At 36.4% G+C, this 15,965-nt stretch overlaps 1 protein-coding gene across 3 annotated transcripts in view; it reads right to left on the minus strand.

Annotated features, from left to right (window-relative positions):
• The window catches only part of LOC135215298 (cytospin-A-like), a 692,483-nt gene that overhangs the window by 316,068 nt on the left and 360,450 nt on the right, over nt 1–15,965 (minus strand). The window contains exon 1 of one of the 3 annotated variants that reach the window (XM_064249854.1): nt 1,093–1,430. The exons of the other annotated variants lie outside the window; for them this stretch is intronic. The gene's annotated coding sequence lies outside the window, so the exon portion shown is untranslated. Of the gene's footprint in view, nt 1–1,092; nt 1,431–15,965 lie in introns of those variants that run through there. 3 annotated transcript variants of the gene reach the window in all.

Genomic DNA, 15,965 nt, shown 5'->3' on the forward strand with positions numbered 1-15,965 from the left:
ATTTAAAAATTTGACCTACGTTGAACCTGAGAAAAAAAACTGTAATTCTACAGTAGGGTTGACATTAAAATCTGTCAAATCTACGTTAGTCTAAAAAAAAAAATATATATTGTGAAGTGGTAGGCCTACAGACAATAATTCTGTTATCTTATGTAATAGTTGAGTTTAGAAGCAAAACCACCAGCAGTGCCTCCCAATAAAAATCATCATACTTTAAATGAGGTCATGTTGCAATACATTTGAACTTATATTTTCATTTTCATCAAAACAACATGAAACCAAAATTAGAATTCCTTATAACCACAGAGCCGTTCGCAAAATCCATATTAACACTACATCACATCTGGTCTACCATGATTTTGGCATTGTATCAGAATTACCAATTACAATAGTCATCTAACCGTAACCCATATTCCACATGGACTGCATATAATTCCTGAAATTATGCAATAGTGACTCAATCACGACAACACAAGTTCACCATCATAATATACTAATTCCCAGATTACATACCAACACACGTACAAAATCAAGCATAATAAAATTATGTTCGTATCAAATCCAAATTCGGTTCCACAGCACCGGAGCTAATTTAGAATTAAAATGCCATTACAATTCCAACGAAATGTTTGAAATAAACAAGATTAGGGAGTGCAGTGATACATAGAACCAAAGGTTAAACAGCGAACAGCCGTAGGCCTACTTGATGGCGAGATAATATCAGTTATCAGTTTGCGGGTAGGCCTACTCGCAGGAAACTGGCCTTTTATGGTGATATAATATTACAATACACCTAATGTCTGTGCTTTTCAACGGTAATTAACTACATTTGGCCTTACCTGTAAGTTATGGAAAGAAGACAACTAGCCTACAATACTTTCACACGCAGTCCTCTGTCACAACTTCTGCAACGTAGTATTTAGAAGCAACCAAATACCTAATCTCTTAAAGCTTCAGCAACGACAAACAAAAACGCATTTCCCCCCCATCAACAAGTGTCTTACTTTTGGGGAAATTGCTCCTTAAATCTGGAACATCTCAATAAGCATATCAATTTGTAAATCATGAGGCCTCCACCAGCATATAACTTACCCATTTTGAAGAGATGAAATAACTTCACGTCAGCAAGATTCCACACAGTCCCAAAAACGTAAACAAAATATTGTCACTCTTTTATGCAAAACAATACGAGTTAGTCTGAATGAATTCCAATTAATAGCCGCGGATGCTTTGGAAAAGTCTGAGATGATAAATTACATAATTGACAGTCTGATTCCACGACGAAACAATATAACTCTGCTTTCTAACAGAATCCCGCTCACTGTCACCAGCTGTCAAGAGATTCAACTGTCATGTGAATCAAATAGACGCAAATTCCCTCGAGACATCACACACGGGTTCCGACCAGGCTCCCAAACACAAACACACTACCTTGCCTCGCTCGCTGGTCTGCAGACGACAACCCCAACGTTCCAGAGTTGCCGGTTTCCAAATAATCTACTCCGTTAGTTTGCTCGCATATTTGACGTATTATTAATCGTACGCGCTCCCATCTCGACAAATAGTTCCGAGATCTTCTGGTAAAAGACATTCAAATATAAAATTACTGGAAGCGTCGAAATAACTTACCTCGCACGAAATTAACGAAGCAATGAATGCTATGTGCAACACCATCAAATAACATATATTGTCACTTTTTATCATAACAAAACTCTCGACTCTCGCCCTTGTGGTTTTTAAAATATTTTTATAAGAGCTGCAATAAGACCTACAGCGGGTATATGATAGCGCTAATAATTATTCTTTAGCGCAAGAGTATGAATAACGATTTCACAGATATAGTCTCGATCTTTCATCTTGTGTAAAAGGAAGAACGAAGCGCGGTTTGTTTACATCTAATCAGGTGTTACCCTCTCGCGTCGAGATGAGAAAATTCTCCTCCTTAATTTCTTTTTAAGTTTATTTGACAGCTAAAATACCAACAGATGTAAAAAACAACAGACCAAAAAACACCCAAATGAAATAAAAACAGAAGATAAATAACATTTGCATCTCGTCCACTTTGAAGCTCCACTTGCAAATCAATGCATGCTTGGGTATATGAGTCACGGGGTCTCTCCCGAATTGATGTGGTGTACACCCTCTTGGCAGAGAGCCTGCATTTAGCGTGGCTGAAGTTCAGGGACATTAAAATTGTAGAAAATGATCAACGTTATAGAACCTACGTACTTCTTCTAAGCATGAGTCAAGTATTCCAGCGGCCTTGTTTACATTACTTCACAAATTCTACTGTTCTCTCTCTCGTGATGTACTGCACAGAAAATGCCATGCAAAAACCAAAAACCAAATTTTTTTTTTTTTTTTTTTTTTACACCCCACGCTCTCTCTATTTCACAGATTTTTTCCTCTGTCACAGTCCTGACGTAACATATAACTAAATCCTATCAAATAAAAAGAGTGCAGACGTCATCGGTTAAAGCTCAATTGTAACAGAGATTCATGTTAAGAATAAATGGAAATGCATCCCGACCTTTGAAATTCCGATATAACACCTATAATAGTCAATACCTGATTCAAATCCGCAATCCTTAGGCTAATTCTGCGTATCACGTTAACTTCTTCAGATTGGCATTAACTTGAAATCTCACAAAAAATGGCAGGGCATTCAACGTTATAAGTCAAAGAATAACAAGAAACACTTATTAATAATGAGAATAATTCTCAAACTCGCACATAAAAAACGTAATATTTATCGAACAGATTAATGCACATTGAAATCAGCGACAATCTGGAAACCAAATCTTCCACACAAACACTTGCTACATTTGTGCTGATGAAACAAAATCTGAGAGAATCAAGTGGCAAAAGTGGTTTGGAAAACCTGTACGAAATTCCATGTATTTATGACATAAATCGCAAAGTTGAAGAACAACTTGAAAAGAAATGACATGGTGAGATACGTTAAAATACTTTAGGTATTGTTGAAATATCGTCCTAGTTTTGAAACAAGAGAAAGAGAGAGAGGAGAGGAGAGAGAGAGAGAGAGAGAGAGAGAGAGAGAGAGAGCAGTTATTAGAAATAATTCATGATCACTACAGAACAACCATAATTATCCATTTCTTTTGAGACATGTTTCACCACTGGGAGGTATTACAGGAAATATACCGCATTTCACAACATGGAGTATATGCTATAAGTAGAATTTCTGACACTCCAGGTTATATTGCGTTATACTGTCTGTGAATGAAAAAAAATCCAAATGAGGAAAAACATTTCACATCGTGGGCCAAAGCGTGTCAAAATACGCATGTCATTGAAATTTGCAAAAATAATGTCAAATGTTCTCACGGGCGGGAAGTTCCACAGATGCAAAGACTCGGTTAAAAAGAAGCAGTCTGAAAACAATCTGTTATGTTTATCTTTTTCGAACAATTGTTACTTCGAACAATTACTTTACGAATAATTGTTTTCGAATAATTGTCCGGATACGGAAAATAGATCTATCTTTCCGAGGTCTCGGTATAATACTGTATGAGCCGCGGCCCATGAAACTTTACCCACGGCCCGATGGCGAACTATCCAATATCCTTGCCAGAAGCACGATTATAGCTAGCTTTAACCTTAAATAAAATCAAAACTACTCAGCTAAAGGGCTGCAATTTGGTATGTTTGATGATTGAAGGGTCATTTTTAAGATCTGAGGGCGGACAGAAAAAGTGCGGACGGACAGACAAATAGCAATCTCCATAGTTTTCTTTTACACACAACTAAAATTAATGACTATGCCGATCATGTTGATGATGGGAGTATTTGGAATAACAAACATCAGTCTGGATTATTCCGGTGGAGGGCAAGAGACGACGACTCTCTCCAGTGTCTAATCCCCAAAGCAACCTGAAGCAATTATTTTCTTGATAAGATTCTTAATCATGTTTATATCGCTCCGTTACATCACAACGAGCCTCTCACGTCACTCGTTTCTGTTTGAAATAAAAAAAGTAACCTATCTTAATGACATTTCAATGGTCTTCCCTGTCATTATTAACTGAATTGTTTATTTATATTGTTTAGTTACGATAGACAATGACAGAAGCTCCCTCACTCAACAGCCACATTTCTTTATCGACCTTTTGTGTTACTTGGTCATTCAAAATGCAGATGAATGCAAAACCAGGGATATAGTGATGATATACAAGAGCGCCACCTTCCCGCGCGTGAGGACTAATGCAATGATTCAGAAGGACGGCTGCGCTTCCCCGACGCCACCTTCAGAAAAACAATACAAGGACTTACTTGTAATATTAACAACCTCAAGATAATCCTTCTTGAATACGCTGTTTATGACACATTAAAACCATCGTAAGTACTTACTACAGCAACTCAGCCAGTATTTACCTGAAAAAGAGTAAAAGGAATCTCATCAGGTAATTCCAGTACAATTACATCATTAATATACATCAGTGTATATATGTATATATATATTAACTTAAAATAGGAAGCTTTACTTTACTACAGAAGCATGGTAAAAAGATGTAAAATTCATATAACCATGATTACAGGAACAGGTTTTACGCAATAAGAAGTAATGTCACATAACATATCATAATGAAATATAATGATTACATTAAAATAGCGAGGAAGTATTAATTCCCATCGACTGCATATGAAAATATTTGGATGCCTTGATAAATGAATCCGAGAACGGAATTCATCAGCAGCTAATCATTACGTAAAATAACTTTTTAAATATTAATGAAGGAAAAAATAATATCAATAACAACAGCAATGAACAAATGAAAGACTAGAGCAAATTAAATCTGTTCAAAGATGAAAACTGAACCCGGAAACATGTCGCAGACTCCTCCTGCAGATCTTTGATCAAATGCCATTCTTCTCCCAATACGGGTCTTCTTAAATAATGAAAAATTGACAGCGATACAAAATCATTCACAATTATATTCATAAGCCAGACGGAATGAGAATCTGCGCCCAAAATGCAGGAAATGACGTCGCGATGACCAGTTTACCCCAAGTAACAGAAATCTAGAGCCTTCGCTCTGCCATCAAGTATCACATCGTTCTCTTAATAAAAGCGCCTCTAAATTTGGCTACAGGGCGCCAATTAAAGGTTTACAGAACTAATTGTGCGATAAGGGGATACAAACTGGTTTTGCCTGCTGTAAAAACTCGGTTTTGACTATCGCCTCATCTTACAGCTCCTCAGACCTCCGAACCGGGGCTTTATCGTTTCGAGACACGATGGTGATGATGATGATGATGAAGAAGTCGCTGCTGCTGATAAGACCTATAGTTACAGAACCAGAGGCAAATAAACGCTACGGTTACCTAGAATTGTGATTCTGGTAAACTTTTGTTTTTAGAAAAAACAAATGATACTACGCCTAATAACGTGCTGTCTTAAATAGGCACACGATTCTGTAAGGTACAACCAAACTGAGTCTAGGAGAAGTTGGAGATTGAGTCTAAGAGAAGTTGAAGTTATTGTTCATAATATGACTTAGTTCTGTTTTTTTTTTTATTATTTTTTTTTTTTGGGGGGGGGCAGTGTCCTAAGAACCTAAAAGATTCTCAAGAATCATTGTTAGTTGAACTTAATTTTACAATTACTAGTTCCAGTCAAATTCAACTTTAAAATGATAAAAAACTGTTTTGCAGCTACAGTTCCAAAATTGGCACTTATGAAATGTATCCAAACGTTGTTTGACACCTTACCTTTGCCATGTTTTCCGACCAGTAAACATAAGAGGTGAGTGTCAACTAACAGAAATGGAAACTTGACTGATATCTTTTTTTTTTTTTTTTTTTTTTTTTTTTTTTTTGCAGTCACTAACACTACACAACAGGAATTCTATTGCCTCTCTCCTTTATTCTTTTTTACACATACATATTTCTCCGTATATAAAGAGTGAGACAGAAAGAGAACACAAAACTGTCATTAACGCTGTAGTCTATGAGTCATGTTTTCATACTATAATTAGTTTCTTGTTGATCATTCCAATGAACATCAGCTTCTTGAATGTGTACTAAAGTGAACGAAAAGTTTGTTGCTGATCAGTTTTAATAAAAAAAATATGTTCTTTAAAACTTCAACAAATCTGTTTTAATAAAAAATATGTTCTTTAAAACTTCAACAAATCTATCTTATATTTTTAAGTTAGTCATAATCCTTCGGTTTGAGTGTTCATTTCCAGTATTCGTGGCATCATGAGCCTTGGTAAGTATCCATTACTTTATGCTGTAAAACTCAAACACTGAAATTATTTCAACGCTTATACAATATATTAAATAGAAGCATAAACAAAAATAGCAGAAATCATTTGCTTCTGAATTCCCTTTCTCACAGAGGCAGGAGAGGCTTACAAAGGAACGGATACAGACAAAAGGACGTAGGAGAAGCTCTTTAGAACAAAGAACTATTAAAACGGACTCTAGTCAGGAATTGTGCCGATGCAAAACAGAAAGGAAATTCATGATAAGTCAAATGAGGAAAAGCTTATTTGAAGCCCAGGTTCCTTCGGTGATTGTGTCTAGGATATTTCTGAGGTCCAATGACCGTTTTCCTTGGCTTCTATTTTCAAACCATCTTAACGACTGCTCTCACATGCAGTCATGACCAGAAGGGGCTTCCTCATTTTCATATCATTATTCATTCATCTCTTTGAAGAACGAAGCGATTACCTGGCCGCAGGCCAACGAATCTGGCAGCTCTCGTCCTTTTCTAGTTGGGAGGTGAGAATCACAAAAAGTGAACCGGTTGTAGGCCTAAAACGTACACATTATAATTTTCTTTTTCATCAGACATGTGTAAATGGTTATTTATTTATTTATTTATTTGCATTGTACCGACATGAGTCATTTCTGCTAGACGTGGCCGAACTGACTTGGGAAAATACACAATGGGTTCAGTGAAAAAAAAAGCAGAAACTGTTCGTGGTAATTGATGGTATTTATTTGTCACCGCTATTGTTATCATACCCTACTCCCTTTTATGTAACAAATAATGATAATAACAGTATCATCCACTTATCCATAATGTAACAGTTGAATCCTGCCTCTTTGTTTCACTGTATTTTGTCTAAGAGATAGAGAAACACAGAAAGAGAGCTTTCATGTGTTTTGTGATCTTTCCTGTGAATGCCTTTGAGTGCGAGGCTCTACTTACGTGCGAGTGGGAGGGGGGGAGGGAGTGCATCTCTATGCAGATGTGCGTGTTCCTCTGGTCGCATGAAAATATGCACGCAAGCGTTTATATTTTTGTTTACAAGACTTGTCATCATCATCATCATCTACGTTTAGAAAGCGAGTACGCGTGCGAGTTTGTTTACGGTCTTTGTGTGAATGTGTCTTCGTTCTGCGTCTTTATTTAAGGAAGTGTCTGCTGCACGCGTAGGCCGAAGCGAAGGGCAACTCAGTGCCTTCATTTAGACTGAGCCGGCAAAAACGAAAAGATGATACAATTCATTCGTTGAATGAAAAGATGTTACAGTCATGGAAAAATAGGTGTTGTTTGTATTTTCCATTTTCCCTGAAGCACATTGAGTCCAGTTAAAAGAAAATTCTCCAGCATTGTATTAACGTAGTACTTGAGCAATTTAAACCAATAGGGCGTAACAGAAATTATCCCTTCATATATATATATATATATATATATATATATATATATATATATATATATATATATATACATATATATATATATATATATATATATATATATATATATATATATATTTATGAACTTTTCTTCCTTACAAAGCAATTTTACCCTACTGAAGGACAGCTCTCCTTCCTATAACAAGTGCCAGACACGAATCAAGAACTCACATGACATAATAACTAAGGGTCGAATTGCATTCTACGAAATGACCCATCTTTGTCTCTGGATTCTCTTTTCGAAGTGTACCTAATTACCCGCAACCACCCTCCCTTAACTGCGTGGCATGCAGTCCTTTTCCATATAAAAAAGGAAGAGAGAGAGAGAGAGAGAGAGAGAGAGAGAGAGAGAGAGAGAGAGAGAGAGAGAGAGAGAGAGAGAGAGAAAATTTCAATATACAAAAATGTTTTCAAAATCAGACGCTTGACAAGATACGTGAAGAAACAACTAATCCAACAACGGAATAAATCTGAAGCAGTAAGTAACAAAAGTAAAACTGAATAGGAGAAGGAAGATGAATAATAACAGAAATATCAAATAATGACAGATGGCGATTTAGAATTGCTGCTCCCACCTTTATGCGGAGACGCCGTTCCGCTATCACAGCAGAAAATGGTCAGATATTGCTCATCTAGAAGGAACTAGCCATTCTGGCCCGTAGCATCTAGCCAAATGAGGCATATACGTGGGAGAGTTCTTATTTGGTCGAAGAGCAGCATTGGTGTATTGTCTGGTTGGGATTATAAGAATGCATGCATTAACGGAGCCATCTTAAGATAAGACCGAGAGGCAGAGCAGAAAAATTAACGGACAACTAAACTGGAGAGAGTGGAGGTGATCTTCTTGCAAAGATTTGAAGGAGGACCATTTTCTCCTTCCGGGTGCGACGTACGAATTTTCCCACGCATTTACATAAACGCGCGCGCGCTACTGTTTTTCATTATAGAAGCCATGTGGCGCTCAAGATGTAAACATTATGCGGAACACCAATAGCTGTTTGCTTGGAGTAAGAAATTAAATCAGTGTCGTATGAGCGAAATTGTTTCGTGGATTAACATTAGTATTTTTCATCCTACTGATATTTGGACGCAATCTGTTCATCTTTAATCGAAGAACGAATGCCCATAATCCTTAATATTAATCCTAATACAATGTGAATCTAGACACCATAACCACCTAGCTTATTCGGCCACACACAAACGTATATATACATACTTACATACGCAACCAAACACACACACAAATATATATATATATATATATATATATATATATATATATACATACATAAATATCATACATACTATATATATATATATATATATATATATATATATATATAGTATATATTGGGTCAGTAAACGAACTACTCAAGATGAGACATACCTGACCTCTTACCCGACGTGGAAAGCTAAGATAAAAGAAATAAAGAAAAAGATAAAACCCCTAGCACAGAAAATAACATAAAATGGTAAAAAGATAATTTTGGTCGTTATGAAAAAAACTATAAATAAAGAACGCCGCCCTCCATCATATGTGAAACTGTACCTGGACGTAATTCTTTCCGTTCATGATGATAGTAATAGATGTTCCTTGTTTTACCTTTGATATCCCTCTTCCTTTTCCTGCCATTTTCCCTTCTGGGCTCAGTTGTTTTCTCTGCCATTTTGCTTTCCGGTCGTCACCAACATTTTCTATGATTTTTGTTTCGTTATGATTATAACTTTCTTCTTTTTATTTTCCTAAATAAACTAAGACGAAAACAAGTCTCAAAAGAAAGGCGATATATGTTTTTTGGACAGACTTAGGTTTAAAATTCGTGTGCTCAGAATACCAATGAAACTGTAGGTAAACAACATTACATCTGCATCCTTACAGATTTAGAAAACTGAAAAGCGTAAGCTGTGCATTCGACCACCCCCACCCCCAACCCAACCCCTCCAGTACGGTGTTCAAACCCAGTCTTCTTAATTCTAGACAGTATGGAAGACCATGTTTGCAATAGTAAGATTTTTTGGAACTACATACCTCGACACAAATATTCTTCATTTTTGCCAATATTATACACGGTATGAATTAATAAAGAATTATATTTCATTACGAAGAATGAGAAACAGCGATTATAGTCACATGCCATTAGCTTTGATTTTATATACACTGACCCAAATATTCTTTCCCGGGTTGTAGCCAGCATTCTTTCATCATCACATGTCATGACGACCAAAACGATCACTTTTGAGGGTTTCAATCTAAGGCCTTTGAAAGGATGATTTCGTAACAAATTTCGTAACAAATCACGGCCTGTACTGCAGGTGAACAGTGAAACTATTAATGACTGAAGATTTACATTAATGTTGCTATCTGTTCGATCATTTCATGTACCTCTACAGAAATTTATATATATATATATATATATATATATATATATATATATATATATATATATATATATATATATATATATATATATATTTATTCGACCATTTCATGTACCTCTACAGAAATTTATATATATGTATATACCGGGTCTTTCGAAATTAGAGGCCCCCCTCCACAGAACAAATGGAAAGTTTTGACTTCTGCTATAGCTTATTTCCAAGTACATTATCTTCTGCTATAGCCTATCTCCAGGTACATTATCTTAAGTTTCTATTAATCTATTTTTTATTTTACATTTCTTGTATTTTAAGAGTGAGTGACGGAGTTAGATACAGTCATGGCTAACGACTCGGAGAAAATCAGACGAATTGACTGAATCCGGGCTATAACCTTCAGAGAGGCCAGGGATGCTGGCACATCCTTCATTTCATGTTCCTGGATAGCTAAATACATCAAAAGAGATGAATCCTTTGTTAAAAGAAACTGGAAAAAAAAATTCCATATGACTGTCATCGCGAAAAGAGTGAGAATCTTGGAAGGCCTGAAGTCCTTTCTCAGGAGTCAAAAGACATCATAGCTGAGGCAGTGGGTAGACCAAGAAAGTCTTTACGTAAATTGGCGCTTGGACTAGAAACTAAAAGGGGAAAGAAGAGAAGTTATAGTGCCGTATAGCATGAGTTGAAAAAAAAACTTGTATCAAGTCATTTCATGTTATCAGCAAGCCCAACATCACTCAGCAACAGAGAGAAGACAGTGCATGGTTTTGTGGTTCATTTCTTAAAGATTTGGATGAAGCTACCTTTCTCCATGTTGCCGCATCATATGAATTCTTCATTAGATAGTCAGGAAGCCAAATCATAAAAAAGACATCATTTGGGCTGCAAAGCTGGATGAAATCAGCGATGACGTGCACTATTGCCAAGTTGTGAAATTTCCTGAATGTTTGGGAATTTTTCTCAGTTTTACAGCCAAACAGTTAATGTGGATCATCAAAGAAAAAGGACAGTCATGGAATAGTGAATACTTCAGAGAAACTGTGCTTACTGGTGGAGTATTTCCTTTCCTCAAAGGTCCTGAAAATGTGTTATCTGTTGAAGAAGTCACATTTTTGCATGATAATGCACCATGTTTCAAGGCTCTTCAGACAGGGGAGCTGCTTCGAAACAGTTGTATAAATTTCTTCTCGTCAAGTGAAATACCAGTAGCTCTACTGACCTTAATATGTATGAAAACATTGGTAGCATATTAAAGGATCGAGTTGAAGCACGCACAGCGAACTATGATGGTATACCAACCAAAGCCAAAGACCTGCAAAGAGAGGTGACCGAAGTGCTCAGGGAAATGGAGTTTGAGTGTCGGCTTTTTTGTGATTTGCTGAAATCATACCCCTCAAGAATGCAGGCTGTGTTACAGGCAGATGGAGGCCACACAAAATATTAAATACTAAGAGAGAATCTTAAATAAATGCATGTTCTGAATTACTTTTGTTTTTGTCCATATCAATTTTAGTTAATGCCTTAGAGGGGGGGAGGGGCACTCTAATTTCGAAAAACCCTGTATATATAATATATATATATATATATATATATATATATATATATATATATATATTATATATATATGGGGTTCAAACCACGGACCTTCCGACCGGTAGACTGCTCCTCTAACCACTACTGTGGCGTCCATATATATATATATATATATATATATATATATATATATATATATATATATATATATATATATATATATATATAAATTTCTGCAGAGTACATGAAATAGTCAAATAAATAGTGCGCACACACACACACACATATATATAAATATATATATATATATATATATATATATATATATATATATATATGATATATAGTATATATATATATATATATATATATATATATATATATATATATATATATATATATATATATGGACGCCACCACTTAGTGGTTAGAGGAGCAGTCTACCGGTCGGAAGGTCCGTGGTTTGAACCCCAGTGGTGGCAGCTTGCATCCCTTGGAAAAGGAAGTATAACCCAATTTCCTCACTCGATCCAGGTGTACAAGTGGGTAGAAACTTAGTAGCTGGGGGGTAAACCTTCAACAGAATGGAGTCCTGTCACAGGGCTGATTCATCACTCATTTGTTCAACGCCATGGAAACATGGTATTAGCACCAGCTATGGTGGTCCCCTCATTAGCTGACCAACACAGCACTGCCCGGGAAAACTCTGAATGACAACCAATAAACTCCCAACACCCCATCTCTCACTTTCTCTTCCTCTCACTCTCCCTTTCCAGTTAAAATAATTACTTCAGCATTTTTGACATTCTATATGTCACCACCTCTCACCACCCATTCCTATTGGGCCTGAACTTGGACTTAAAGGGCATCAGGATTAGACACTGGGGATGAACTTGGACTTAGAGGGCATCATGAGTGTTACTATTCATCTCACTGACCTCGAAAACTTTGGATAACATACTTACAGCATTAGTTTTTGGCTATTTTTACATGTTACCACCTTACCACCCCTTCCTATTGGGGCTGAACTTGGACTTAAGGGTATGGGGAGTGTCACTATACATCTAAGCGACCTCAAAAACAATGAATTAGACAATAATATCTATTGTTTTCTGTTATTTTTACATGCCATTCCCTTGCCAACCCTGCTTCTTATTTGGGCTAAACATGGATTTAAAGGGCATTGGGAGTGTCATTATTCATTTCAGCAATCTTTAAAACTATGGATTAGACACTAATATTTGTCGTTCTCAGTTAATTTTGCATGTTACCTGTTCCCATCCACTCATCTCATCAGGGCTGAACTTGGTGTCACTGTTCATCTCAGTGACCTCAAAAACTATGAATTTGACACTAACATCCTTTGTTTTCGGTTATTTTTGCATTTCACCCACTTCCCAACCCCCTTCTGGTGTCAGTGATTTCTTACCCATACAGAATTCTTTTCCAGATGTTAAGTCATGTATAACAACTTTGGTTGAAATTACTCACTGTGTTTCAGTTATGCGAGAACATAATCACCCACATAAATACAAGCATACATACATTAATTTTATATCTATATAGATTATATAATTGCCAGAAAAGGCTCAAAAACAGTACCTTTTTGAACTTTATGACAAGTGAAGCTTATCATGAAAAAAAACAAAGGATAAAGCCAATAAAACTTTTTATTTTTTTCATAGATGAAACCATTCTCATCTGCAGCCCATTAACAATCCACAACATACGGTAATGATGATCAGGTTTTATGACAGGAATCTGAAAAAAGGTTTTATAGTCAATCTACAGCTAACAATAAAAAAGAAGTGAAAATGCACCGAAGTGTCTCCGGTGCAATCGAGTTTTCTGTACAATGTATAATGCTGTATACAACCATCAACTATGACCGGCAGCTCTCCAGTAGCTCACCAGATGCGGTGAGGGTGCCTCCCATGGCTCCAGTAAGCGTTGCCAGATGCATGATCCGTGGCTAACTTTAACCTTGAATTACTAGAGGGTTGCAGTTTGGTATGTTTGATGAGTCGAGGGTGGATGATCAAAATTCCAATTTGCAGCCCTCTAGCTTCGTTAGTTTTTTAGATCTGAGGGCAGACGGGCAGACAAAGTCGGCACAATAGTATTCTTTTACAGAAGCTAAAAAGGGCGAATTCACGACAGCATGAAACTTTAGGCCACAAGAGGACAAAGTGGAAGGTTGTCAAAGCTAAAGTGTATATGATAACCAACTTCACAGTATGAGGAAAATTCTGCAGTGAAGGTGCAGAAAGAAAACCGCAAGATGCATCTGGTACGTTGTGCGGCAGGCTTTTTCTATCCTGTTTACAAATAAAAAAAATGAAAACAGCATCATCTCATATAAATTAACAGCTGAAAACATCTTTCAGTACTGTAAACTTCGTAAAGTCCTATTTCACAACGGAGACTACGTACAAGCAAGACGTAAAATTCACACGTTACGCTTTCTGCATACAACGCTGTTTAAATTTCTTCAGCGAACACTTTGCTTTCTCTTTAACAGTGCTTTTATTTTCTCCAGAGTAGAAAAAAATGTTCTTGCTTTTCCTCAGTAAGAAGAATGCACTGTTCGCTCTTCTTAGGGGATAAGGGAGGAACAAACGATTTTTGGGTTTCCTTGACGAGTCACTTTTTATTTGTAATCTTCTTTACAGATCATGGATGGGGTGCAGCTTTCCAGCAGAGAACAGCGATTATAGTCTTCATTGGTCAAGTCGTTCTATTTACATTCTCCAGAGAGTGAAAAGTTTTCAGCTCACTTCAGTAAAAAACGTTAATTCCCAAAAATGGAAATGACTTTAATATTTTCTCAATGAAAACAACATTTGGCAACAACAGAAACCGTTTTATGTTTCTGCCATTGAATAAGATTTTCAGATTCAATGAGTGGATATAGTCTCTCAGTCTTGGCAAGTTTTTAGTTTCCCCAGAAGAGTTTACAGTAGCTTTCAATGTTCTTTTCAGCAGATAATTCATCGTAGATTTCCTCAATGAGATCATTTTCGTCGTCCTCTGTGAGGAAGTCATACAAAACTTTCCTCGCGGCGCCCAAGAGTTTTTACTCTTCCCAAAGTGGCAGGTTGCAAAAGAAAAAAATCTCCACAAAAGAACGTTGTGCAACTTGGTGTTTCGTGCAGTGCCGAATCAAGAAAGATTATAATCATGCATGGTGTCATGGGAGATAGATCTCCCGGCGCAGGTTTACAGCCACCACTCCAAATCTACTCTCGCCTTTTAGAAGGAGATATGTAGCACGATTTTCCAACAATGTTACGACGCACAATTGTACAAATGACATCAAAACTTGTATTATTACCTTTTGAGAAACATTAATGACATCTAAGACACACCGAATCTTTCTGAGTGATTACACAAACACAGAGTGTCTCTCTATGTATGCATGCATAGTATGTACTTATGCATGTTTAAATACATACATACATATATATATAATTATACAAAATTTACACACACACACACACACACACACACACACACACACACACACACACATATATATATATATATATATATATATATATATATATATATATGCATGATAGTACATATAAATATGCTTAAAATAATGACAGCAAGTGATATGTAATACACATGTACCACAGGGTAAGTGAAACTCGGAGTATAAATCCTGACCAGTTTCGTCTTAAAGACATCTGGATATACGAGTATAGCAGAAATGGAGAAAGATTTGTTTTTACTCAGATTTTCACATCCTCTATGTTACATGTACGTATGTATGTGAACCTCTCTCTCTCTCTCTCTCATCTCTCTGCTCTCTCTCTCTCTCTATATATAAATATATATATATAATATATATAGTATTATTATATAGATATATATATATATTATATATAGATATATATATATATATATATATATATATATATATATATATATATATATTAACTCTTCAAATGTTTACAGGGTATGAGGCTACAAAGTCCATTTCCCCATCCATTTAAAAGCACCACAGAGTAACAAGAATACTATTAATTCTATTTCCCGAGTATCCTTCAGGAATGCAACAATGGCGTGGCATAAGAGATAAGACGCTCATCCACCATTCAAGGGTATTTATTTGTATCCCTAACCTGTGGCACTTCCTAGAGCGTTCCTAAATTAAGTGATTGATGAGACATACAGGGTTGCTGTTGGCCTTAGGTGAAGTGTCATTCTATGGCTGACCAGGGTGTCTGAGGTGTCTCTGGGGAATGGACAGTTTCCAGAGGAATGGGATCTGTATAGTATCATTTTGATTCAGAAAGTGTGACTCATGACAGAAGGACTAATAGCGGAAAGGCACTGTAGGTTCAGACAGAGAAGGCCATTCGTGCAACAAGGGT

The sequence above is a fragment of the Macrobrachium nipponense genome, chromosome 5, assembly GCF_015104395.2.
Source record: "Macrobrachium nipponense isolate FS-2020 chromosome 5, ASM1510439v2, whole genome shotgun sequence".
NCBI lineage: Eukaryota > Metazoa > Arthropoda > Malacostraca > Decapoda > Palaemonidae > Macrobrachium > Macrobrachium nipponense.